This window comes from Dermacentor andersoni, chromosome 5 (assembly GCF_023375885.2).
Source record: "Dermacentor andersoni chromosome 5, qqDerAnde1_hic_scaffold, whole genome shotgun sequence".
NCBI lineage: Eukaryota > Metazoa > Arthropoda > Arachnida > Ixodida > Ixodidae > Dermacentor > Dermacentor andersoni.
In genome coordinates, this window is record NC_092818.1 from 101144210 (window position 1) to 101169477 (window position 25268).

The window sequence follows — 25268 nt, forward strand, 5'->3', positions numbered from 1 at the left end:
TCCTGCAAGTAATTTAAAAGAAGGCAAGAAACTTCCTTCCTGCACAAATAGTTCCCTCGCGGGAAAACAATGTCCTGAAGAGAACTGTGAGGAACTCCTGTCCTCTTGAGGGACCCGAATAACACACTCCTTTCCCCGTTATACAGAGTACAACACATAAGGTAAAGTTCTATGTCACCGCACACAACACGTTGAACATAATGGAGACAACGCCAGGCCAGTCTTATAGATCCATGCAGGGGTACGAGCAGAGCCCGTGCGAATGCGGAGCAGTAAATCGGCTTGGTTTCTTTTGAGACCCTTGGTCACACATGGCTCGTGAGGTGAGCTCCACAAAGAACTGAAGTGGCACAACACCGCTTCTCGGAAGAGTCTCTTGTCCTCTTGAGGCACTTTTCTCAATGGGTTCCCAGACAGCGCTCTATGGGCGAGGCTGTCCGCCATCTCGTTGTCTATGATACCTATGTGCGAGGGTACCCATTGGAAACGTATGGAGAAGCCTTTGATATGGAGATTGTGCACCGAGCGTAGGGAGCTAAGACATAAGGTATCAGTAGGGAACCCGTGCTCTAACCTTTGAAGGGCAGATTTTGAATCTGTAAGAATGACGACAGGTTGAGGCGTGCAACACCGTATTTTATTTAGAGCTGCCTCAATGGCTCCGCTTTCGGCCATTGTGGAGGACACGACTGCAGTGAAGCGAACAGAGCAATCATACTTCAAAGAGGTAATGTGAAAAGTAGCTGCATTAGATCCTCTGACCTTGTTTACAGAGCCATCAGTAAAAATTTGAAGATGGCGTGCATATTAAGTCTTGAGATGTTCCAGTACGAGCGAACGCGTTGCCGCCAAAGGAGAACTCCGCTTAGCGCGAACGTGAGGAATTGTCAACAAAAAACCGAGGCTCGCGTATGACCAAAGTGATTTCAACCTCTTAGTTCGACCTCTAGCGTCAAGACCCAGGTAACCAAGAGCATTAAGCGCCAAGTACGCTCGGGACTCAGATGTCTTTCAAAGGCGCTGTAGAAGCGCTCGCCCGGCTGCCGTCTGTTTGAAGCGGCCAATTTGCATCAATAACCTTTGTGAAGCGACTAGGCTAAGAGGTCTCGATAGAGACTCATAAAGTACTGCATTGTTAGGAGCAGTATTCGGAACGCCGAGAGCCCTCCTTAGGCCCTTTCTGTGCAAAACCTCAAGACGTTCCAGCTGTGATAGCGAGGGGGAAATTAAAGGGAGCTGGTACATTATTCGACTCGTCACCAGTGCATCGGGCAACCTGATCATTGAAGAAGGGTGATTTCCCCATTGCTCCCTTGCAACTCTACGGATCACATTTAGACGCGAAGATAGTGATGTCACAATAGAGTCCACAGATCGTCGCCACTGTAGACGATAGTCAATAATGACGCCCAAAAGCGCTTGTGCTTCAATTGACGAAGGCAAGATTGATCAATGTATATCTTCAGTCGTGCATACCGTCTTCCTCCTCCTGGAAACATGATCAAGCCAGATTTTTCCACCGAGATAGTTGAGCTAACACCTCGAAGGTAATTTTGAACTGAAAGTAATGCCTGTCGAGCTATCAGAGCTAAATGCTTGTGCTGGTATCCGGCTTCTCTTTGCATTCAGCATTTCTTTTCTTCACGTCCTGCCATTTCGTTTCGTGAACTGTCATGAGACATTTCATGACACTTTCAATACTCAATCAGTGTTAAATTCTCGCAGCATAGCTGTCGATGAAGGCAAATAAAAAATCATAGAGCCGGCTACATTCTATTCAAAAGTAATAGCTACCAACACTTGATATCTTAGTGGAAAGTCAGCTTGCAGCTTTTCCTATTTGCAGGCTGCTAAGCAATTATGAATACCACGACCAGACAGATACAAACAACTATAGAATTTCGCATCAAAAATTCAACGAGGAGGGTCAGCCGATTTTCTTGCGCTAAATGAGGACACGCTATATGTGCAAGCTTAACTGATGCAAACAGTTTGAAATCTGAAACACAGTGATTTTCACAGCCAACCATCATTTACAACTCCCGTTTTCTTTTTGACTAACAGTAACTGTAAGGTACTATAACTACTGATGTGTACTACTTTTCATTGTTCTTACTCCTTACACCAAATGGCTGCCACATGTGAAAATACATTTCTTTCCTCGAGTAAGACGTTACCCACAAAGCCTCACGTACACCTGAATGCCGAGTGCAACATGCCATAAATTTATATCACGAGGACCAACTTAAATGGCCAAATCTCTATAAGTTTCCGAAGTTTATAACTTAAGAAATATACAAAAAATAGAGCATGGCTCTTAAGCACAGTTAAACTGAACCAGACCAAATAAAAGCCCAAAAAACCTCTTATCCTTTATCTTTTATCCTTTATTTATCTAGTTTTTATCCTTTCCTGTACATTCAACGGCGCTCTCTCTAGTCTCCCATGACTATGTTTGCTATTTTATCCAGTCTCCGTAAAAATCGGGAAATTCATGTGCACGAAGGAGTTAAATGGCGGTCATTGATTGCCTATTTTAGGGCAAGAAAGATCGCGACATCTCCCTTCGCATGTCGTATTCCGTTCGGGTTTGAAATCGAAAATCTCGCTTCCGCTGCAGAGGTAGCTCCTCAAATGCGAGAGGAAACGTCCAATTCCGTATTTTGCATGATCTCTCATTATGCAAGCAGAGCGTCGCTGATTATCACTCTAATGGTTTACGAGTTTCTGCTGCTATGCAGAGTGCTATCGCCGAGCACTCGGTCACGCTAAAACTAGGTCATAGCTGATCTTCACGCAATGTTCGATCTAAAGGCAAATGTACTTCAGCAGCAACACATCTGTGCTCCTGAAACCAAAACACCCCAATAGGCCGCTACACAATTTCCTGCGAAATGCGTGCGTAATACGTCCATGCCACCTCATTTGATATTCAAGTGGGAATCGGGAGTTTAAACCAGACTTAGGCGTCGTTGATAAATGCTGCCCTTGCTGAAGAATATTTGGAAGTGCGCCGTTATTTGTCGTTATCTTGAACCGGGTTAAAAAGCGAAGGATCTTCGTTTGCTCTCTTTCCTGAGCAGATCTGAAAGTTTCGTGCATATTCAGTAAATGTTTGCCGGTTGCCGCGCAAGTGTTAGAGATATTATACGGATAAAACACCACTGCCACTCGTGGGCCTCAATTGCCAGGTGTTTCTAGAAGCACTAGGGGTGCTTATGTGAGAGTGGTTACTTCTCCCAGCCATTTGCTAGTGCAGTGACAACTTGTTTGGACTCGACGGAGCGGTTCATCGTGTGACAATAAAATAAGACTTAACTGTCGACTCTCAAAGCTGCTATATCAGAGGTAATGCTACACGACATGCACGTACTTTGAAAGTGATCAAACGTCGCGATGGATAGAGCGACGCAGGCAGTTTTAACCATCAGGTAGTGTCAAGCAATGTTCCACTCCCTTTATAAGTGTCACGCAGTATAGAAGGCAACCGACCGTATCGTGCTGCGGTTAATAGCTGTGTTCTTCCCTCAATCTCGACGTAATTCCCGAACGCAGCGACCGTTGTTTGAACGCTCCATGAGGGCTATATAGCATGGAGTTAATGTCTACGTCTTTCACTACGCTGCCCCATGCCAATATCATTATTAAATCGCGGACCATATACGTTAACAAGGGAATGGAGCGAGGGACAGCACATGCTCGCGCGCCCCAGGACAATGACACAAGTCGAAATTGAACACTACTAAAGCATAGCCTATGCTCTATGAGAGCGCACAAAAGCTCGCTTCTAATATGGGCAGTGTTTAACAGACGTGCCACCGGGCTTACGCACAAAGAACTCCTTTGATCAGCAGGTAACTATGCTGGCTCGTCTTTCAAGGGCACCCCTATTTATTAACCGTCTATTAACCTGCCTGGCAAGTGCGCCCGGGAATCTGTGACGAGTGCTTGAATACAGTCGCGCGTCTCTCTTTTGTTTCGCTTTGAGTTTTACTTTCTTTCTTTTTTTGCCATTGGCTCTGGTCATGCAGCTTTCTCAACGTACCCGCGGACGTGCTCTCATTCCGCGCATGAGCCACGCTCCTGCCCCCCCCCCCCCCCCCCTGAGTAATCATTCTCCGCTCAAGAGCGGGGATATGAAAGGGGCGCGCCTAGTGAAGAAATCTTGCCATCGCGTCGTTTTACGCAAGCTTGCTCCCAGCGATAACAAATTGGGAAGCACACGCGATGCGCGCTTCCCAGGAATTCGCGAAGCTATTTGCTTCGCATCACTGCTGCGAAATACCGAGCAAATTGCTGGGATTATCAGACCCATCTCGGGGGATGGGCTGAATGGACGAAATTTTCATCTTCTGCGAAGAATTCCAGGAGATGCTATGTGGCGGAAAGGGCTCGGACGTGCCGATGCACCAGAAAGTAGACGAAGCAGGCGAGCTGTTGCCGCGCCCTAGCAGTCCCAGCGATAGCTACATAGCATGCGCGAACTAGATCTGTGGTGATCCTGCCCTGTGCTTTTGACCACTTCCTCATCGAAGACGTCGGAGCGGTTCTTCCAATGATTCAGATGAGGGGAGCTTTTAAATCCCTCAGAATTTCTATGCCTACCCAACGAGGAAACCTGTCCGTCCGTTACTAAGACGAATCGCTATAAAGAAAATAATATGTCAAACAAAATAAATTCGAAAGGAAAAACGTTGGTGGCCGTGAGTTTCGAACCTACAACTCCACGCTAAGAAGCCGAGTGTTACCCACTGAGCTAATCACACACATTTTGCAGAAGGTGAATATGTCTGAATCATATGAATGTGTTGCACATTCGGTACAAAACAAATGTCAATGGAGAACAGTTTCTGTAAAGCCGTCGTTGAAAGATTAGGCGATGATGGTGGAGTAAATTCGATCTCTAGGACCACATGTAGGGCCGTCTTTGAGCATTGTAGACATCAGGAAAATTCCGATTTTGCAAAAACGCGGACGGATAACGTGCTAAAGAGCGATATATATATACATATATATATATATATATATGTGTGTGTGTGTGTGTGTTGTCGGAGCTTATATTAGTTGGAGCAATTGTTATAAGGTTGATAAGCACCGATACAAGTTGATAAAGATAGGATCATGTTCTTTAAGATTGATAAGGAAAGATAATGTTCATAAGAGTCGTGTCGATTGCGATAAGGTTGATAGCGACCGATAAGGGTTGTTAAGGCTGGGATCGAGTCTGATAAGGTTGATAACAATCGATAAGGGCTGATAAGAGTCGGATCTGGTCTGATAAGGTTGATGACTGATAAGTATTTATAAGGGTTTATACTGGTCGGATCAAGTTTCCTAACATTGATAACGACACCGGACTGCGTGGAGATGAGCTAGCCCCACAATGATTACGCATACTTAGACAACTCCCAGAGGAGTTTATGCGTCAATGTTTTTTATCTTGCTGCAACTATAGTCAGCACAATCGCTTTTGTCTTGCGGCTGATAAATGGTGGCTGAAAGCGCAAAAAAAAAACACTTATTAAAGCGTCGGCCCTGGCAAGAAGCGCTGTTTCGACTGAGCCTTCGTCGAGGTAGTAGCGTAAAACGTAGCGCAGGATCGGCACAGATTTTGTTTGCGTATGTTCGCTGCGACACTAATAGGGCACGTGCGGATGCAGTTCGGCAATCGCTCGCGTGCTGCATTTACTTTCCGGCTGCATATGTGCGCAAGTACGAGTGCTTCATTAGAGAGAGAGAGAGAGAGAGAGAGAGAGAGTGAACATTATAGAGCACCAGCAGTTTAGTCGGCTGGGCCCGGCCTCCCATGATGGGACGTCGAAGTCTTGCCTCTTCGCCGCTTCGTAGGCCTGCTGGGTCGCCCAGAGTTGGTCGTCGAGATGGGAGCTGCGCAGGGTGGCGTGCCATCTCGACGAGAGGGTCACGGGATTAAGGTCTGTGTATTGATGGTAACAGATATCGATCTGCTTGCAGTACAGGGAGCTTGGCATTAGTGTTGCAAAGGGATAGACAGTTGGGCGAGTTCGTACGGTAACATGATCTTGGCTTGTAGCGCGAAGTGAACACGGACACAGAAAGGAGCAGACAGAAGCAGAGCGCTCGTCCTGTCTGCTCCTTTCTGTGTCCGTGTTCACTTCGCGCTACAAGCCAAGATCACATTAGTGTTGCGCCATACTGAACCATGTATGGTACGTCGGGTCCGTCGGAGGCAATGACGATGGTCGTGGTGGGACCGATTCGCTTGGCGGCTAGGGCTAGAGGATTACGATTAGAGCGGACAATACATTATCGAGGTATTGCGTGCCAAAATCACGATCTTATTTTGAGACACGCCGTAATGGAGGGCTCCGGACTAATTTCGACCATCTCGTGTTCTATAACGTGCACCGAAGGCAAGGCACGCAAGAGTTTATGCATTCCTCCGCCATCGGAAAGCGGCCGCCGCGCGGGTGGTATTGAACCCGTGACCTCGAGATCAGCAGCGCTAGGCCATGGTGACTGAGCTAACGCGGCTGATTGTTAGAGCTAATGTGGATGCGAGGGGCCTCCGCTGCGTGTCCCTATCTAACAGGCTTATTGGGAATAGCAGGCTACGCATTCGGCTGTTCAGCAGAGAAGTCAGGCACCAAGCTGGGGTTCACCTAAATGCGCCGTCTTTTGCAATTACCACTGCCAGTCGATCTGAGTCCTGAGTTAAGGAACTTCTATTGCCCACCTCCGCCTTTTCTCAGGACTCGTGGAACCGCTTTCTGGAAGCTGTCATTTCGTATTTTTCTAGTGTTTTCTCTAAATGCTGTTCCGTGCTACCACTTACGAAGGTGGCGGACTCGTCAAGCTGGTTAGTTTAGCAGCTTTTATCCGGTCCGTCCTTCTCTTGTAATGATTAAAAGTGAAATTGAGTCGATACGCTTTAGTTTTGTTACTCTAATTCTTACCTGCTTTGCCAGCGCCTGTAACATGGTTGCCAATACAAATAATGTGGTGCAGCCTTACACTGTAGCACTATGTGCAATGTGGAATTTATCCTTGTATCATTGTACCCTTGTATTTATCCTTGTCCGTTCTCTATAAATTTTGCTGTTTATGAAGACGAGAACGACTGGCATTTTTAAATGAAACACGATGCTGGGCTAGTAGGTGCATAAGTATCAGTTCTTACGGCGTGATAGGTTAGCAAAGCAAACTTCTTGTTTGTCTGTTTCTGCCCGTTTCCTTTTTCTTTTCTTTGCTAACATTTTGCGCCGCAAACGCAGACATTTTTTCAGCGGCCAAGTGGTGACTATGACCATGACAAAACACTGCTAATGTTTACAGCATCACAATGCTTTCTGTTCAAGTAGCGCTCCGCTGGTCACTCGCAACGTACACGACAACTTGTTTTTTCAGTTCGGCATCACCCAGAAGGAATTTCGTTATCCTTGGTGACCCATGCCGTTTGTCGTCTGTCTCCAAAAGGCGACGTTTCTATTACGAGCTTCACCTCAGGGGTACCATCTATCGATAATTTCTTATCATATGTAAATCCTCGTAAGCCTTCGCCTCCCCGCCTGCACTTTCTGCATCAACGTTCCCGGAACTGTTACCATTATTTTGTCTCCTTCTCTCTCTCTTCTGAATTAAATTAAGATAAAGCCGTGGTATTTATACTTATTTTTTATAATGGGCCGATGTAGGCGATACAGGGAAACTTCTAAAACATTTGTAAACATCCTGACGGGTCACATCCGCAGAAAACTCTTGGTGAGAGGGGGCAATGGCGGAAAGTTAGTCAGGTGCAGTGAACGTACGGCACAGAAATGGCTGAACCGATAGCATAATGTAACAAAGTAACCGAACGGATACAACTCAAGCGGAAACCATACGCACATACACACATAGTAAAACTGTTTGATTATCTACAAACAAAAATTATGGATTTCTAAACGTCATACGATTATGTGAAGCGAAGCCTTGGCGGAGCGTCTATACGAATTAAAAACTAAACTAACATTGATTCTACGAAACCTGCAACTTCACCGTAATGTTTATGTTCACGCGCCGCAAAGATCCTAACCTTCATTATTCTCATCCATTTTTTGGTATTTATGAATAGCACCGTTCAAAAGTTATACTGAAATGCGAACACCAAGTCAGGCATGTGCACGTTGTCGGACGCCTAAACAGTCGATGTCCGATACCTGTCAAGAGAAGAACGTTGATGGCTCGATGCTCGCACGGAAAAATACATGACATATGGCAAGAAAAAAAGCAAGAGAGATAAAGCCTCGCCTCGAAACATAGCGCGATTCTTTCATCCTCGTGATAATATCTACCTCACTGCCGTGCTTAAACTCCTTTTACACAGCGTTGGTATCCTATACCTTAACATTAGCGTATATAGTATGTTCTGCATTCATTGGATGCACGCGCCGCGGTCAGGATCGAACCCGCGACCTTCTGCTCACCAGAACAACACCATAGGGACTGAGCGACTGCCGCCGGCCGTTTTTACTCAGCAGCGGCCACGAAACGCTGTTCGAAAATTGCCTCAATTTGTGCGGACAAGCTGTATAGAACATGCTCTGCTGGACAGCCGTGCTTCAAACTTATCTTTACGACTCAAGAACAGGACACGCACCAAGGCGACACGGCACAAAAAGGATGGGCTGATCAATATCGTCTCTTGGTTCTGTGGACTTTCTTTATTGACAGCTTGTTCGGCGGACAAGTTCCAAAGCGATGACACGATTATGTTTTATATCGTACCACGTCGCCACTATATATTGTTATTCCTTGCGTTCTATCGCCTGCCAGTGGCTCCATGGCCCTTTCAGGTTACTGACGCAGCTTTCTTGCCAAGGAGGCCACCAACGTACGCATATATGTTGGAAAGAAAATCGAACTATCTGTTAGGCGGCGCTACACGCACAGTCGGCGGTTGGCGTTTAATAAATGGTTCCGCACAACACAAAGCCAGGTTTGCGACAGCGACACAGAATCGTAAGTCCTTTATATGACGACACTATCACCATAATCTGTATGTCCGAAGAATCCCCCTGTGGCCTTATAGTAGACATCCTATACTTAAACAAGGACAAATGTATTCCAATGCTGAATGGAAAGGAACAGTCGCATATATAGAAAGCGTTTTTTAATTTTGTGAAGTGTAACGTATATTTGCTTTGTTTCTACAGACTTCTCGAGCAGGTGCTGCTGCGCAAAACGTTGTGCAGGCCCTCTTGAATTGTCCGATAAAAACGCTGGAAATGTAAACCATCCAGACTTCTACGGTCTTGCCTGGTCAGGTGAAAGCACAAACCTGTAATCTTTCATCAACTGACCCACTGAACTCCTCATTATGAGGTCGAGGATCACATTTTTGCCGCAGGCACGCCGCTATGGAGGCGCAACGAAACACTTTCATGCAAGCGCCGAGTAGCCCTAACTTCTCGCAAGTGTTCCGCAGCCCCCCACTACTGCGCATCGCGCATCCTATATTGTTGAAATTCTGGGCCATTCAGAATCCTCAGTACTGTAACTTTCACTCCCAATAAACGAACAACACATAATGTATAACCAGAACTAGAGGACACGATGACGACATTTAGATAATGTTGCGGTCGGAAACACCGAAAAAAATAAAAGGATCACATTTCGTGCCCGGTCAGAATGAAAGAAAACATAAGATAAACCAAATAGACGGTAATTTTCTTCTTGTTGTACGCGGGTGCGTGTGACACTAATGAGCTTGAGTGACAGAAAATTAATTAAATAAACTAAATTGTACGATTTGATGACTCGACAACTCACTGGTTATGCGAGATGCCGTAGCGCAGGTCTCTGGATTAGTTTGAACCACCTCAGCATCTTTAACTTACACAAGTAGCGGCACGGTACACGATCCTTCGTGTATTCTGCCTTCATCATAATGCAGCCTTGGTCGGCTAGGAATCGAACCCGCAACCTCTCCCTCAGCAGCACAGCGCCATACAGACACTGAGCCAGGGTGGAGGGCGCTTCACGAACAGGCGCTTAGCTTTGGGGTTAGAATAGCTGTTTAGTACCAAGTTGCGATCATTATGCGTAAGACGTCGAAATTATGGGTTAGAAGTTAGGTGTTATAATTCGTTACTTCGTGTTAACGTTTAGTTCTGGAATGATATTAGACGTAAGCGTCACAGGATTTGCATTGCAGTGAAGAAGGCTACTGCAGTCTATGATATACGGCCGGCCTGCGTTATGTTCTAGCAATTTTTAAATGAGCTGCTGCGCTTACCGCTGGTTTGTTTTCTTGCTCAGGTACCGGAACAGCATCGCATTTACTCGACCACACCAGCAATTAAAAGCTTGGCTTCCTTGTTTCCATTGTTCGGCGAAAAAAAGGATAAGGAAGCGATAGACCGCCACCGCATGTGCTCCACGCAAGAGTGAAAGCGAGCTGCTGCAGAGACGTGCACTTGTTTCACTGCTTGTCAACGACTTAAATCCAGGACGAAGCAAGTAAACAGTGACGTCGAATGTTCTTTTGCACAATGCAAACCAAACGATCCAATAATTTGAAAGAAAACAAAGCAGCAGTAACCTTCAATTCTTCTTCTTAAGGCTGTTAGAATACGAACACTAGTCACTGCTTGGTTTTTGACTTACCATTCAAGACAATTTTCTCTCATTTGTGTAGTGAAAAAATTGAATTGCGCTGCCGATAAAATGTAATGGTGGGCGCATAAGCGAGAAATACGCCTCCCTTTGTCACGAAATATGCGTCTGAAAGGTTACTCTAATGAATTGTATACACGAAGTCGTTCGGTGTTGTAACAAAAAAAAAAAAAAAATTACGCCTCAGGCAACTTCTTTCTTCCGCGTTTCCGTTTAGAAAGGTTCCTTGTTATGTTCAGAAGCCCGAACTCTAATTTCGCACTCATTACAGCAACAAAGCGCCCAGCTGCTGAAGCTGTCCAGCACATGGCAGTTTGTATGGTCGCGGAAGATTTCAGGCCACAAAAACGTCCAGCCAAGCTTGATTACAGAACGCTGTAACGCTGAAAGAACACGCTCCAGCGTTCGGCGAAGCTCCATTAGAAAACAGGACGGTGTGTCATGTTCTCTGGGTACTCTCAAACACGACAAGCATTTGCTGTGCATGCTTGCTCTGGCGCGGCGTTTAGAACGCGAGAAAAAGAAATGGGCAGGGGAGAGGAGTGAAGCGTCCAAGAACAAGTTCTGTTAGAACACGGCAAGCGCGCAGCAACTAAAAATTTAGAAGCGTCAAGTTTGCCCAATTAGAGTGGTGCGGCCTGTGAGTGTGCGCAAGTCGTTGAAAGGCAGCAAAATACGCGCGGCGGGGCTCAAAAGCGGCGTAAGCGGAGCTGATAAGGAATGTTATCACAACGTACTCGTTAGTGCGGGCAGCTGGAATTTGCGCACTTCATGGGTAGTTTCGCTATATTTTCTACCTTTTTGCTACCTTCACCGTCATTCGCACAGAAAGCCATTAGAAAGTCCTGCTGTGCTCTTCAGGGACTAATGGGCTAACTGTCAAAGAGAGAGAGAAAAGAAAGGAAGGAAAAAGTGGAGAAGGAAGGCAGGGAGGTTAACCAGTCTAGCCTAACCGGTTTGCTACCCTACACATGGGAGCGGGATGGGGGGGATGGAAGATGGGGAGAAGAGATAGAGGGCACATAACACGGCACACACATCGTTGGTTACAGTCTGTCACTCTTGTGCTGTACGTGACATCACTGTCACAGCCGCTTGTCCAAGCCCGTATCCTTCATAAACCGAAGTAGTCCCTTCGTCGCCTTCAGCTGCGATCTCTTCAGTCGGCGATATGTGAAAATGGTTGCAAATGACAATGGTCTATTGTCAAGGTGCGCTAGAACGGACGCCATGGACTGTCTCTGAACATTATATTCAGGACAGTCGCACAGAATGTGTTCCAGCGTCTCCTCGCAAAGACAGGCATTGCAGAGAGCGTTGTCGGCCATTCCAATGCGAAACGAGTAAGATTTCGTGAAGGCCACCCCTAGCCATAAGCGATAAAGCAGGGTGGCCTCACTTCGGCGGAGTCCGGTTGGCATACAGAGATGCATCAAGGAGGGCAGGTCGTGTTGATGATTGCTGCGGTTGGTCTGGCTGCTTGGTATGCACCATAGAGAGAGCGTGATCTCCCGTGCAAGCACTTGAAGTCTGCTGGCTGCATCGGACCGTGAAAGTGGTATGGCCTCTTCCTGTGTGTTTTCAAGAGCTGTCCGAGCGGCTTTATCGGCGTCTTCATTTCCGATGACGCCGCAGTGACTTGGCAGCCACTGAAACGTCACGTGATGTCCTTTCTCATGTGATGTATGGAGTAGGCATCTAATATAGAATACGAGCTGTTCGAATGGCCCGCGACGCAGAGCTGATAGTACAGATTGTAGGGCTGCCTTTGAGTCGCTGAAAATTGACCATTGTCGAGGTGGTTCCCGATTGACAAAACAAAGTGCAGCTCGAAGAGCAGCTAGCTCCGCAGATGTAGATGTCGTTGGGTGGTCAGTCCTAAAGCTGATGGTAATACCTCTTTCTGGGACGACTACAGCACCGGACGAACACTGGATGTTTGTGGAACCGTCAGTATAAATATGTGCACTGTCTGCGTACCTCTCGTGCGCAGAGAAAAGGATACATAGAAAAAGGCAAGGAGGTTAACCAGAAGCAGTTGCGGTTGGCTACCCTGCACGGGGGGAACGGTGAAGGGGGATAAAAAGAGAAAGAGAGCGGAAGGGGGAGGTAGAAAAACATAGAGACGAGCACGACCCAACCGCGTACACTACAGAGCAGTAGGGGGCGGCGTTCTTACAGTCTGTCGCGAAGCCTCGCAGACCGCGATCAACTGTCAAAGATAGCAATATGCTTTTTAGCAGGGGAAGCAAATAAACGAATATTCCGATAAAAGCCAATGTATTTAATCTTGAGATACACCAAAGGCACTAAGGCACTTTTCATTTTCCCTCGCACACTACTAAAGACAAGAATTATCAGCTAAAACCTTCTGGTTTTAATCTACGAAAAGGATCAGGCAATACTGTGACGGGAAGCAAAAGTCGGTAAACCTTAGGGGAAAGTGCGTTTACAGAATAGAAATACAGGGGGAAGGTAGAGTTAAAATAACGGATCAACGACAAAGCGAGCGCTTCTTCGATCCTCCTTTTCGTCACCTTACTGGGCGCCTTCTTGAATGTGCCGGAACAGCTCCTAACAATATGACACCCACCTCCGAAGATACGAAGCCAAAAGACAATGGAGAAAATACACTGTGGTTTATTTGGAATTTAGAAGTAATGATAAATGAAATTAAAATGGACGAGACGACAACTTACCACAGGTGGGAGCCGAATCCACACCTTCCGCGTTACGCGTGCGATGTTCTACTAATCCAGCTACGCTGGTAGCTATCAACCCATTCTTTTTGTTTGGCATCTGCGTAAGTTCTCTAGGTCACCCTGGAAGTGTTCGATTCGCGAGTCAAGTTGTTGTTTCGTCCACTTTCATTTGCATTTTCCCCGTCATTTCTACCCTTTAATTCAAACCGCAATTATTTCCCCGTATGCCTTCCCTAACTTCACTTCCTGTCGTCTTCGTATGACTGCGACCAATAAAAATCGCTCCCGTTGGGTTTCCCCTTTCTCTCGTCGACCACCTAAGAGTGCAACACTAGCGGAAGTGATGCGATAGATCGGATAATACGCGGCTATGCTCAGAGTCGCACCGACTCGCTCGGCATTGGCTGCGCCGAACGAACGAGGGATCCGACGCGGTGTTTGCGCTCTCGCGAGGCGGTGGACACTGAGTCGAAGCCGCGGCGCCGGCGTCTACAACACCGAAGCGGAGGCGCTGGCATCGAGCCGCCTTTAGTGCTCCGTCGCCGCCAGACGGCGCCAACGGGGGAAAGCTCCAACGTTACCTGATCGCCGCGGCGCGGAGCGTGGATTTGCTCCGCCGTTGGAGCACGTGAAAGGATTGCGGAGGGAAAGTCGCCCGGGTGTACGGGAGGAGCCAGTAGTTCGAGCGCCTCGAGGCGACGGTGGCATTGGATACCGGGTGTGCACCACGACTTTGACGCGAGTGGTCGTGGATTCACGAGGCGAGCACAACTCCGAGTGAAGAGTGAGTTTCGTCGCGTCGATAAACAGCGAGCGGCGGTGCCTTGAACCACGTGAGCGGACAAGCTGACTCATTTGTTGTCCCGCCGCCGATCAAAAGTTCCCGAGACCGTACTCCGTAACATAAACTACGCCCTGCCTGGTGCCCACGCTTTTTAAGTGCATACTGTACAAGTAACCGTAATATATCTACCCTAAATCTTAAAGATTCCAAGGGTTATTTAGCTATGTCCGGTACATAGGGCTTCCTGTCGAATATTTTGTTCGTCCGGGATTTCCCCTAATTTGTCATATATATTGTTACATATGGGCAAGATCTCCGCTCTCCTGATTCTGTTTATATATGGTCAAACATTTCAGACCTAAATACGAGAATGTTTATTTTTGCGGCCGTTGCTTTGAGCGTAATTTTGTAAGAATGTATTAGGTTTTGTTCTGACTTCTGACTGCCCCGTTTGTGTCTCTTTGTCACATATTATGTTGGGCGTCAGGCACGCTCCAGCTACAACCTAGCACTTCTAATCTGCGCTTCTTTTCTCCTTGTTCTACGGAAAAAAAATCATGACAATTTTCAATGTTCCAGCAAGCTTAATATCAGCATATTCCCCGGTCACTGAATCTTATCCCTACTGAACTTGCTAAGGTATGGGTGAGAGAAGCAATCAGCGTTGAATTAAATGGATTGATTGCCACATGAGCAGCTCAATGGTGGTCAGTGTACTTTTGAGTGAGGCCCTGTACAATCATTCAGCGAGAATGAGGATCTCCTGCCGGTGTAGATCAGTGAGTGTGGTGTTCGGGCGCTGGACTAGAGCTCCCGGTTATATATGATTACTTGTCGCTACGGCCTCATTCCGATTTTAGAAGAATATAAAAACGCTCGTATACTTAAATGCTGCTGGATGTTAAAGACTGCAATTGCTGAAGGCTGCCAATTGATGAAGATGTCTATCAAAATGTCTATTAAAGCATCCGTATTTCCGGGTGGTGCGAAACCCCACGAATAAAACGATGTAAAGGAACAGAGCGAATGTTGCTTAATGCATCATAGTTGAAACTGCGTTACAGCGTAGAATTGGGCGCCTAATTATAAGGTTCTCACATATAGCTATTATTCTGCAATAGAGATATGTACGTGCAACTGCTGTCTTATATGTGCAATGACTATCAGAACATGCATTTTTATTGTTTTCTTTTTCATTTTTTGCTAGTAGTATGGCAGCAGTCGTTGCATAATTTTAAAGAAATATCTTCGTGACTTGCACCCACGACATTGATATTTTCCCGATTGGCTTAATAATAGTGAAAGTGCGCGTATTTTTTTTTTTTTTGTGCGCAGCGTAGTGACTGGTTGTGCCTTGGAATACAATACCCGAGTTTGAAAGCAATATATAGTTTGCTGCTGAACAAACAAGCAAATACAGATGCTATTTTTCCCTTCCAAATAAATAAATTAAACTAAGAAATGAATGAATGAATGAATGATAAACCACCGTCTTGTTTTGCAGGGTCACCATGAACATACCGAATTGACTGCATAACCAGGTGGTTCGGCCAGTATTTCCAAAGGCGGCAAGATTCGGCCACCGGGAAAGAGGCCACTTGCACAGGTGACAGTTTTTAGACTTGGTGTCACCCTCGTTTGCGGAGAACTGCGGCAACTCTAAAAGTGACGCGACCGTCAACTGCCATTGCTTGCGAAGGGTGATCAACATCGCAGTGTAGATTCCACCTCATCGAAAAGCCGGCACTGACGCCTACATCCTGCTACAGGTGAGATATTCGTTGCACTCAGTGAAGACCTGTTGACGTCACCGCCAGTTTTAAACACTAGCGTAGGGCACCTGGATAAGACTACGCGCAGCCGCTTTGATGAAAAGTTGGCCAAATAGAGACTACTTTTTTTATTAAATGTGTTTTAGGAGAGGTTGCTGCCTATGTGTGGCGCCGGCTACTGCTCTTCTCTAACATGATAGTTATCGTCGGAAAGTTTTCAGCAGACACAAAAGTGGACTAATAGATACATGAACGAAGATTCACATACTATGTCTCAGTACTGCAATACAAATAAATGTTCGCGCGACAGGAGAGTTCGCATAGCATCACATATGGACGATTCATTAGTCCTTGTCGTTGTTCGCGTTGTCGCGTTGTTCACCTGAAATCGAGGTGAGTGCTGACGGAAGCATCTTCGCCTATGCCAACAAGCAAACGCAGTACTTGCCGTTGTACATGTTGACGTGATGTTCGTGCATGAATTAAATTACTGTGCGAAGAACTTGCAGTAATGCAATAATGCAATAGCTTTCGCATCGTATTATATAAATTCATACGGAGAGCGATCAACATTTGTGATCGAAGACTGTTCTGATATTCGAGAGTATTCCCAAACTTTAAAACCAAGAATAAATTGTAGGCATTCCATTCTAAATCTGACTCTTTCGAATCCGGATGCGTTAAGGCCCCTAAATGTGCTAAATGTCCGTTACGGTGCATGTAGTGAGTGGAGACTCAACAACTGACGTAGTGACGTTATGAACGAAGTGTACTGTAGCATGCGTTTGTTTTCAAGAAGCAGTGATGGATAGTTTGAAACATTTATTTATTTATTTATTTATTTATTTATTTATTTATTGTACCTTCAAGGCCCGAAGGCATTACAGAAGGGAGTGGAACTAAATACAGAGCATGTGCAGATAACAAGGTATAATATTAACAAGAAAAAAATTAGGAAGTGCGGATTAACAAAAGTATTCCTCAATAGTAGTTCTAAAAGCAGTTCTAAAAGTTCTAAAAGCAACATTATGCAAATGAACTGAAGCGCTCAAACAGCTTTTTACAAAACAAGAACAAAGACGCCACAACGGGCACTACTGGGTTCGCTCGTAAGGGCAGCGTCCAGAAACTCCACATGTAATTTTTCGGTGGTATGACTGGCTCTGCCTGGCTTACTGCAATCATAAGACATTTTTTGTATGTTGTGAAGCAAAATACGGCATATACGGCTCTCTTTTCGAACAAAACTTATAAGAGGGCCCAACGCACCGAGCGCGAAAAAGCGTTCTTCGCAAAAATAATAATAATAATAATAATAATAATAATAAATATCGTGCACAGCGACAGAGTATTATTATTTTCCTAGTATACGGATAAAACATATGAACAACGAATTCACTGAAGTACATGAATGACAGCGAAAAGTGTCTGTAAAAAATGATGTGGAACCCTATTTAACAAAATTGTCGTAAGTGCAAACTGCAGGGCACCTGTAAGGCTTGGTAATGAGGGTAGGCTCTTAGGTTAGAGAACTTTTGTGAATAATGGCCGCGACGTTTACGTACAAAACAGCGCGATAAGACAAGACATACTGACGCGGCCATACGTGCAGTCTCTGGCCCTTCACCTATGCATCCGTGGGCGGGGCGTTTCTACGTAGGCGTGTCTTTCCATTCTATTAACTTACCGGATCATTCGCACATAGGAATAACAATCGCGGGTACGCTTCAAGTAGAGTTGAAATTTCGAAGATGACGGCGTCGTTTATACCACCTACACTTTTAGGCTTAACATTCAGGTTTTATAACCGAGCTGGACCGTGGCCCTCATTGCAATGCAGCTCACATAATTGTTCCATTTACACAGCAAATTAGTGACATCATAGAAAGGTAAATCCGCAGCTCTTAATTTTAACTTCACAAGAGCCAGGAACATGAATATAGATTTTTCGGTGTTCGTCGCATCGTAGGAGGTAGGATGAAAGTCATTGTTTGAGGCTATTTATAATCGTGGAACGACGGGGAAGAGCCGATTTAACGACCGCCATAAAATATAGCTAAGCACCTCTTCCCAAGCTAGCGCAGCTCTTCGAGTAGCGACAGCACAGCGTTTCGAAAGAACAGTTGCTTCATTTGATATATTCTTTCTTTTTCTCTTTCGTGAGACGCAAAGTGCTGCCGCTAAAAATTCCTCTTCACGTTTTTGTTGTATATCACTGCGTCATCCGAAAACACGCGGATAAACGAAAAAAAAAAAATATATATATATATATATATATATATATATATATATATATATATATATATATATATATATATATATATATATATATATATATATATACACGCTCTACCGTACACGAGAGGCCATAAGTGTTGCTTCTTTATATATCTTATGTGGTTGTTTACCTCAGTATTTTATCTCTTATACAGAATGTCCCTGCTAACGCTAGCCAAGCTGTTAAAAATTCCCCTACGATTACGATACTCGCCAATGCGAAATTTGAGCGCAGCTGTGTCCGTATTCTCATTTAGCGGTCGCGGACAATCTGTCTCGTGCGGCACGTTGCAAGCGGAGCGAAATCGGGAGATCGCGATAGGCGGCGCGTGGGTGACGTGTGGGCGCGATTCACAGGAGCCGCTGCAGACAGACCTCCGCTCATGCAGTGCTTTGTTTCTATACAGACGACGCGCGCTATTTTGGCGCCATCTCGTAGCCATCGTAGCCTCAAAGGCGGTCATGCGCGGCACTACGCGTTTCTTCCCACGCTTTCGCCATACCCCCTCCTAGGCTTCCCGCGCCGTGGTTCCATTGCACCCTCCTCCTCTGCTTTTCTCCTCGCGCTCTCTTCGCGATCACAGTTTTTCATCTCCCGCTGTGCTTCGCGTTCGCGCTTCATCCTCCGCTATGTTCGTTCCCTCGTTTACGAGGGGCAGCGCCGATACTCGCCGCAGTAACGGGCGCCTAAGAATTGTGCTCTAAATAAACTCGTAAAATACGGGATAATAAGGATGATGGTGTTCGGTCATAGGCACCTTTTTACACTACAAGGATAACATTCGTGTGCTAATTACCAGGCTGACTAGAGAATAATAAAACAATAGATCTTAATTTTCTGATTCGGGGCGTGCCTTCCGACGAGAAATCGGTTATTGCGTCCTAAAAGAACCTATTCAGTCGTTTTATAGCGCTATGTCCTGCGTAATTATCTCTTGTTTTTTTTTTTTTTTTCGCGCTTTACCCGTAGCGCATGATATATGAAAAGGGCAGCGTCATTGTACGCCCACGCGCCACGACACCAGCGGTATGGTACGGTATAGTAAAACTTTATTGAGGTCCTGCAGATCGTGAGTCATCACGAAGTTGGCCGCTCCCACGTCGGAACCGGAAGGCCAAGCCTATCGGCCGCATTGTGGGCCTGCTGGACAGCCCTGAGTCATAGAAAAAGCTGCGGAGAACCGGCTCCCATCTGGCCGAGCTGTTATCGATGATAGACCAAGGTAAATAAATACACCTGGTATCGAAGCTTCCATAGGAACCCATACGTTCAAAACATGGCGGTCCATCGGCGGTTCATGGGGCTTAGCGCCATCTGTATGTGGTGGGAACACTTCCGACGGAAGAAAATTAATGTGACGCCATGTCCGTTAAAAGCAGAAGTGACGTCATTTTGTTTTTGAAGGCGCGGAATTTGTTTTGTTGGCGTGCCTTTCGGGCTATATATGCAGATGCCCTGCCATTCGACTTGATTAGCGTTTCAAGCTTTCAGCACGGAAAGCGATGCAGGAAAAGGCCAGCCGTACGGTTGTCGAAATCGAACCCCTGCACAGAACATTCTTTGGGGGCTGACGAAAGCTTTAGGTGTAGAGTGCTGATCCTATCGTCGGACGCCAAGCCCGTCGGCCTGCGCAGTCGCACGAAAACAATACACAATTATCTGGTGGTCGTAACTCACAACTTTTGACTGAACAGATTAAGAAGCGACGAAGCTACCCGCGCCACCAAGCTCAGACAAACTTCGACAAGCAAAAAAGCACAACGCGTGAGGGGGCGTATTTCAACAGGTCAACTTTACGAGCGCGCCTTTTTGCTCATTCCAAGACGTGCATTGTATTGCGAGTGATAGTGGTGTCAACGCTCCTTGTAACGATGAGCGCTGAAAAGAATTGCATTTATTAATAATAATAAAATTAAATAAACTTGTATTTTATTAACTCGTCACGAAAATAAAAAATTGACCATAATTTGTATTTTCGTTGAATGAATCTATGTCTCGCTTGAAGTAAAAGATGCTTTCTTCTTTCCTAATGTTTGTTCCCTCCAAACCTAGTCGCGCTTCAATCGCTGCTCCCATAACGCCCCTTGCTGATGTCGGTGGCAATTTGTACTGAACCACTTTTCGCCCGAAGCTTCGCGACTTATTTGAATCGACCTTGGATAGACCGTGGCCGGGCACACCGCGAGAGCATGTGTTCTAATGTGGCTATTTCTCCACAATCGCGGCAAGTGCCATTGGTACAAGTGTCCGGATAGATTGTATGTAAGAGCGACGTATTGGGGTACGTAATCGTTTGTAGTAGACGGAGCGTTAGTGCTTGAGCTCTATTGAGCCGCGGATGACGAACGAAGTAGGTTCTACGGCTGAGATAGTAGTGTTTAGTAATCTCGTTGTAGATGTAGGGCGTGTCCCTGTTCTCTGGGGAGTCGGCTTCCGATTTGTCGGTAGCAGCAAGATGGGCAAGTTCGCGCGCAGCCCCGTGAGCCGACTCGTTCAGGTTGCGAGGAGCACCCTCTGTTTGAGCCTGATGTGCGAGAAACCAATAAATGAAGTGGTGCGTGATTTCCTTGCCCCCAAGAAGTCTGAGGACCTGTTTGGAAACGGTGCCTTTTTCAAATGCTCTAACTGCAGACCTTGAATCGCTATATATAACATCCCGTGAGCTATGCAGCAGGGCTAGTGCAATAGCCATTTCTTCAGCAATTTCCGAGCCCCTGGTCCGAACTGAGGCAGCATTGGTGATTCCTTGCCGACCATCGACAGTGACTTTGGTGAACGCCCATGCGTCACGACACCAGCGGTCCCAAAAATTATTTTGAAGGACTAATTGGGCTCGTCGCCTGAATCGGCAAACCGCCTAGTTATTGCGTTAGGCTATGATCGTGATGCGGAATACGTAGCTCGTGATAATCGGAAGCCAAAACCCTCAGCTTGCCACTTCCAGACGCTTACGCGCGCTGTTTGTATGCTCGTTCATGACGAGCCACCTTACTTAATATTCTCATTGGACGCCTTTCATATGCAATCTCACATATTATGAGAATGATATTCCTTTCTCTCCTTTTTCATGGGCTTTTATATTTAAATGTAATCACGTGACGGGGCGCTAGCACGTATTTCCGCAGCTCGGGCGGTCGGGACAGTCGCAAACCGCTGCACTGAAGTAGAAATATTACAAGAAGGGGGGAGATTCGAGAGGGGGCGGAGGGGGGAGGTGGCCTGAGTAGGGAGCACATGCCGAGCGATGCCTCTTTGAAGCTGGGCCGTCTATCGACCGTCCTCGGCCGCACAGAACGAAGGGGGAGAGGGAGGGGTAGCCGCGAGCGATGTCCGCCGATCTCATTAGAACGATCATTTCAAATTCCTTTGTGGCCAGCGCAGCTCAAACCAACCGCGCACAGGCTGATACCTCTTCCCATCATTTTCTTTTATATCCCGCGGGCTCCGAGCAGTAATCAATGCCACTGCCGCAGTTGTTGAAGCGTAATTTGTCACGAATTTAGTCGGGCGCTCGAAAGTCTATTTGCCTCAATCCGCAACGATCGCTGCCCGACCCTTTTCAGTCGATCAATCGAAAGCGCTCCGAACGACAATCCTTAATAACGAGCGGCGGACTGTTATTCCGTCGGAAACTTTAGCGTGTCTTCCCATCTCATCTAGTTTCGCGGAAATTTGATTAATATAGACCGGGTACACGTTCCTGGTGTCTAATTCCACTCGGCACAGCGCTACTTGCTGTCGGAAGCCCTGTTTCTCTCCTGAGAGCCAGAGCGCTTCCAGTGTTTCTTGATCGATTGCCGTGCTGTGGGGAACGTAACTTAATGACAGCTTATAAAATTCGCTCGCAACACAATTGCACTACGCTTGCCGGAAACGTTCCGGCGTGCGCTGTTGAAATGTGGCACTTTGACGGAAGTTCGAAGTGTCTATTGCCTCGTACTAAAGGCTGCTGAAAATTTATATCACTCCTTTTTTTTTTTTATGTGGGAAGACTGGCGAGTTAGAGGTATAGAAGAATAACAAAAAGCACTTAATGCGATGCTCAGGATTTTTAAGCGTAAGACGGGAGCTTATTCCGTAAACTGACAGTCCCTGCGAATACCCCAAATGCAGTTAGCATTTGGTTTAACACACCGAAAACACAACACTACGTTTGGCGTATACCTTTGTTAATCCGCCGAATTAATCGTAGTTTCGACATTTACGTCTCCTTTCACTATGATCTGTATACAAGTCCGCTATGGTCTGTTGCTGCAAAACTTTCAATAACTTTCGCGCATTTCTCGACCTACCCCTTTCAGGATGATTCTGCACCACTCGCTTTTAGCAACCTTTCCGCAGCACCACAGCGAGTGAACGGGGGGAGATTGTAACCGTTTTCGCCACTTCGCCCACGATTGAACGTACACCCTTAGACGATAGGTACCCTCCACGATGTACATGTATGGAGGCCGTTGATAGCTCGCCGAAACAGCTGGAGAGCGAGTGTTGTCTGTGCTGTTAAAGCAGGAAAAAAACAAGGGTGTGGGGGAGAGAAGAAAGTACTTGAATCTCCGCTTTGTCAGTTTGGCAGGCCTATTTGTCCCCATGTTGCATTAAAAGAAATTATGGGGTTTTACGTGCCAAAACCCCTTTTCTGATTATGAGGCACGCCGTAGTGGAGGACTCCGGAAATTTTGACTACCTGGGGTTCTTTAACGTGCACCTAAATCTGTATACACGGGTGTTTTCGCATTTCGCTCCTATCGAAATGCGGCCGCCGTGGCCGGGATTCAATCCCGCCACCGCGTGCTCAGCAGCCGAATACCATAGCCACGAGCAACCACGGCGGGTCATGTTGCGTTGTCTCTCTGGCTTTGTATTTTGTGTCGACTGAGTTTCAAGTTCTCATTTCTTTGATCTCTATCATGAACTTCAAAACTTCGACTGTATGTCCTTTGTGTATTCTTATTCTTATTCTTGTTGTATATTTACTATGTTGTGCCTGTTCTGCTTGGACCCTGCTGTGGTCTGCAGTATGCAATAAGAAAATTTAAAAAAAATAACCGCTCTTGGACAGTTTAGATTTCGTTGCACTACCAAAAAACACCGTTCACAAAGCTTCAAACGAAAAAGCTACACGAATATAGCATTGTACTGAAGTATTAGTCATAATCTTTGTTTTTCGTGTTCATACTCAACCACGAATCGCTCTCTCGCCCAATCTAAACCTATAACAATGTTAATCAGAATTCTTGGCTATGTATTGTTGCCTCGCTCTCAGCTATCTCTACATCCCTTTCTTTTTCTTATACTGCTTGTTAATAATGTGTTTCCCTGTCCCGCCTGAATACTTGCTGTAGTGGCTCAGTGGCTGACTTTCGGCTAATGAGAACTACGTCACGAGTTCTGTTGTGGAATACAAAAACGTTCGAGCGCCAAGCTTTATATGCGGCGTTAAAGAATCCGTCAGCAGGTCTGGACATTGCAAAACAGACACGTGTGGTGCGTACATGACGCACTGTTGACCGTATTGGCAAATTAATCAAACCGCCTGACGACGCGAGGACAGCTGATATTTAAAACGAAAGTCCGCGCACTCTTCTTCTCGAGGGATCCGCGCAACCTGTCGGAACATCAAGGCCCTCAGGCATAAGCGCATCTTGTCATCTTCTGTGCCACTGTTCTCGCTTAACCAATGTCAGACTCTCCAGTGTGCCTTGAATAGACTGGACGATAGGCCATTTACGGAAGCAAAGGCCTTGGGAGCCTGCCCTCACAGTTCACTAGCCCAAAAAGCAGTTCGAGCGCTTCTTCGCTACCTGAAGGCAACAGACTTGAGTGCCCGACTATAGACATCCTGTACCTAATCTAGTGCATGTGAAAGTGCGGTATAGACATGTTCTCTCTCTCTCTCTTCCACTACCCATTCCCCTCCCCATGTGTAGGGTAGCAAACTGGATTCAGCCTGGTTAACCTCCCTGTCTTTCCTTCTTCCCTTCTCTCTCTCTCTCTCTCTGCGTAGACGCACTGTCCGCAAATCGCCTTTTAGAACGCGTGATTTTGACGACTCATCTAATGCAGAACGCGCTCGCGATACCGCCATTGGAAGTGCCCCGCGCTGTAGAAAAGGAGGAGAAAAAAAAGAAAAAGACAAGGCAGGGGTTCTGACATATGACGCGGACCCACGGCTCCGGTATGGAAGGAGATAGGGAAAGAATTTAGTCGAGACAGAGGGAGAGAGTGTCGACGTTGGATGTGAAGCTCGCCTCCTCGCAGCATGACGACGCGACATTTTAGTTGCTCCTGTCTCCTCTAATACTGAACCATTAAAAAAAATATCTTGCGGTAAAACGGTTCGTAGTAGGCGCATTACTACTTTCAGTGTATAGCCGATATTTTAGATGGGTCTTGGTCTAGGGCCCCTTAAATAGCACTACCAAAAGTATTCGGATGCCCTGCGCTGTTGCATATAAAATAGCTCCTATGTTGATTTGGGACGTTAGACTTCGTCAGCCATCTATTACTTCATTTTAGGCATCCTAACTGCAGTGGATACGTTCCACATTTTGTAGTTGAGCAGCAGTTGTGTTATCGCATAGAGCGCCCCTGTGCACTCTTGAGCATTCGCGTATCACTTGTGTTTATGATGAAAGCTTTCGTCCAGAACAAATGCAACAAATTAACGACAAACGATTCGTACTTCGCGAACTCGTATGTCGACCCGGTTGTGTAACTCAGTTTTATAAACGTAAACCTTTGTGAGTTCCAAATGCGCACACTACCGCGGAGGCCTTCGGTGCCGTTTATTTTGCTTATTCATTAACTGGTAATAGTATTTTCCGTCAGACCCGCCGCGATGGCTTAGCGGCTATGGTGTTACGCTGCTGAGCAAGAGTTCCCGGGATCATATCCCTGGCGCAGTGGCCGCGTATCGACGGGGGCGAAATACAAACAAACATGCCCGCTTCCCGTGCAATGCAGGAACGTTAAAGATCCCGTGGCGGTAAAAATTAATCACTACGGTGTGCCTCGTAATCAAATGGTGGTTCTGGCACGTGAGTCCCCAGAATTGAATTCAATTCCGTGAGCCCTGAAAAAGAAAATATGCGATGCAT

General features: G+C 46.3%; 1 protein-coding gene across 2 annotated transcripts in view; it reads left to right on the top strand.

Annotated features, from left to right (window-relative positions):
• Positions 1–13954: 13954 nt before the first annotated feature.
• LOC126530974 (uncharacterized) overlaps positions 13955–25268 on the top strand; it is a 177884-nt gene continuing 166570 nt past the window's right edge. The window contains exons 1-2 of one of the 2 annotated variants that reach the window (XM_050178317.3): positions 13955–14170; positions 15626–15890. The gene's annotated coding sequence lies outside the window, so the exon portion shown is untranslated. The remainder of the gene's footprint in view (positions 14171–15625; positions 15891–25268) is intronic. The other variant, XM_055070891.2, reaches the window with a different exon arrangement.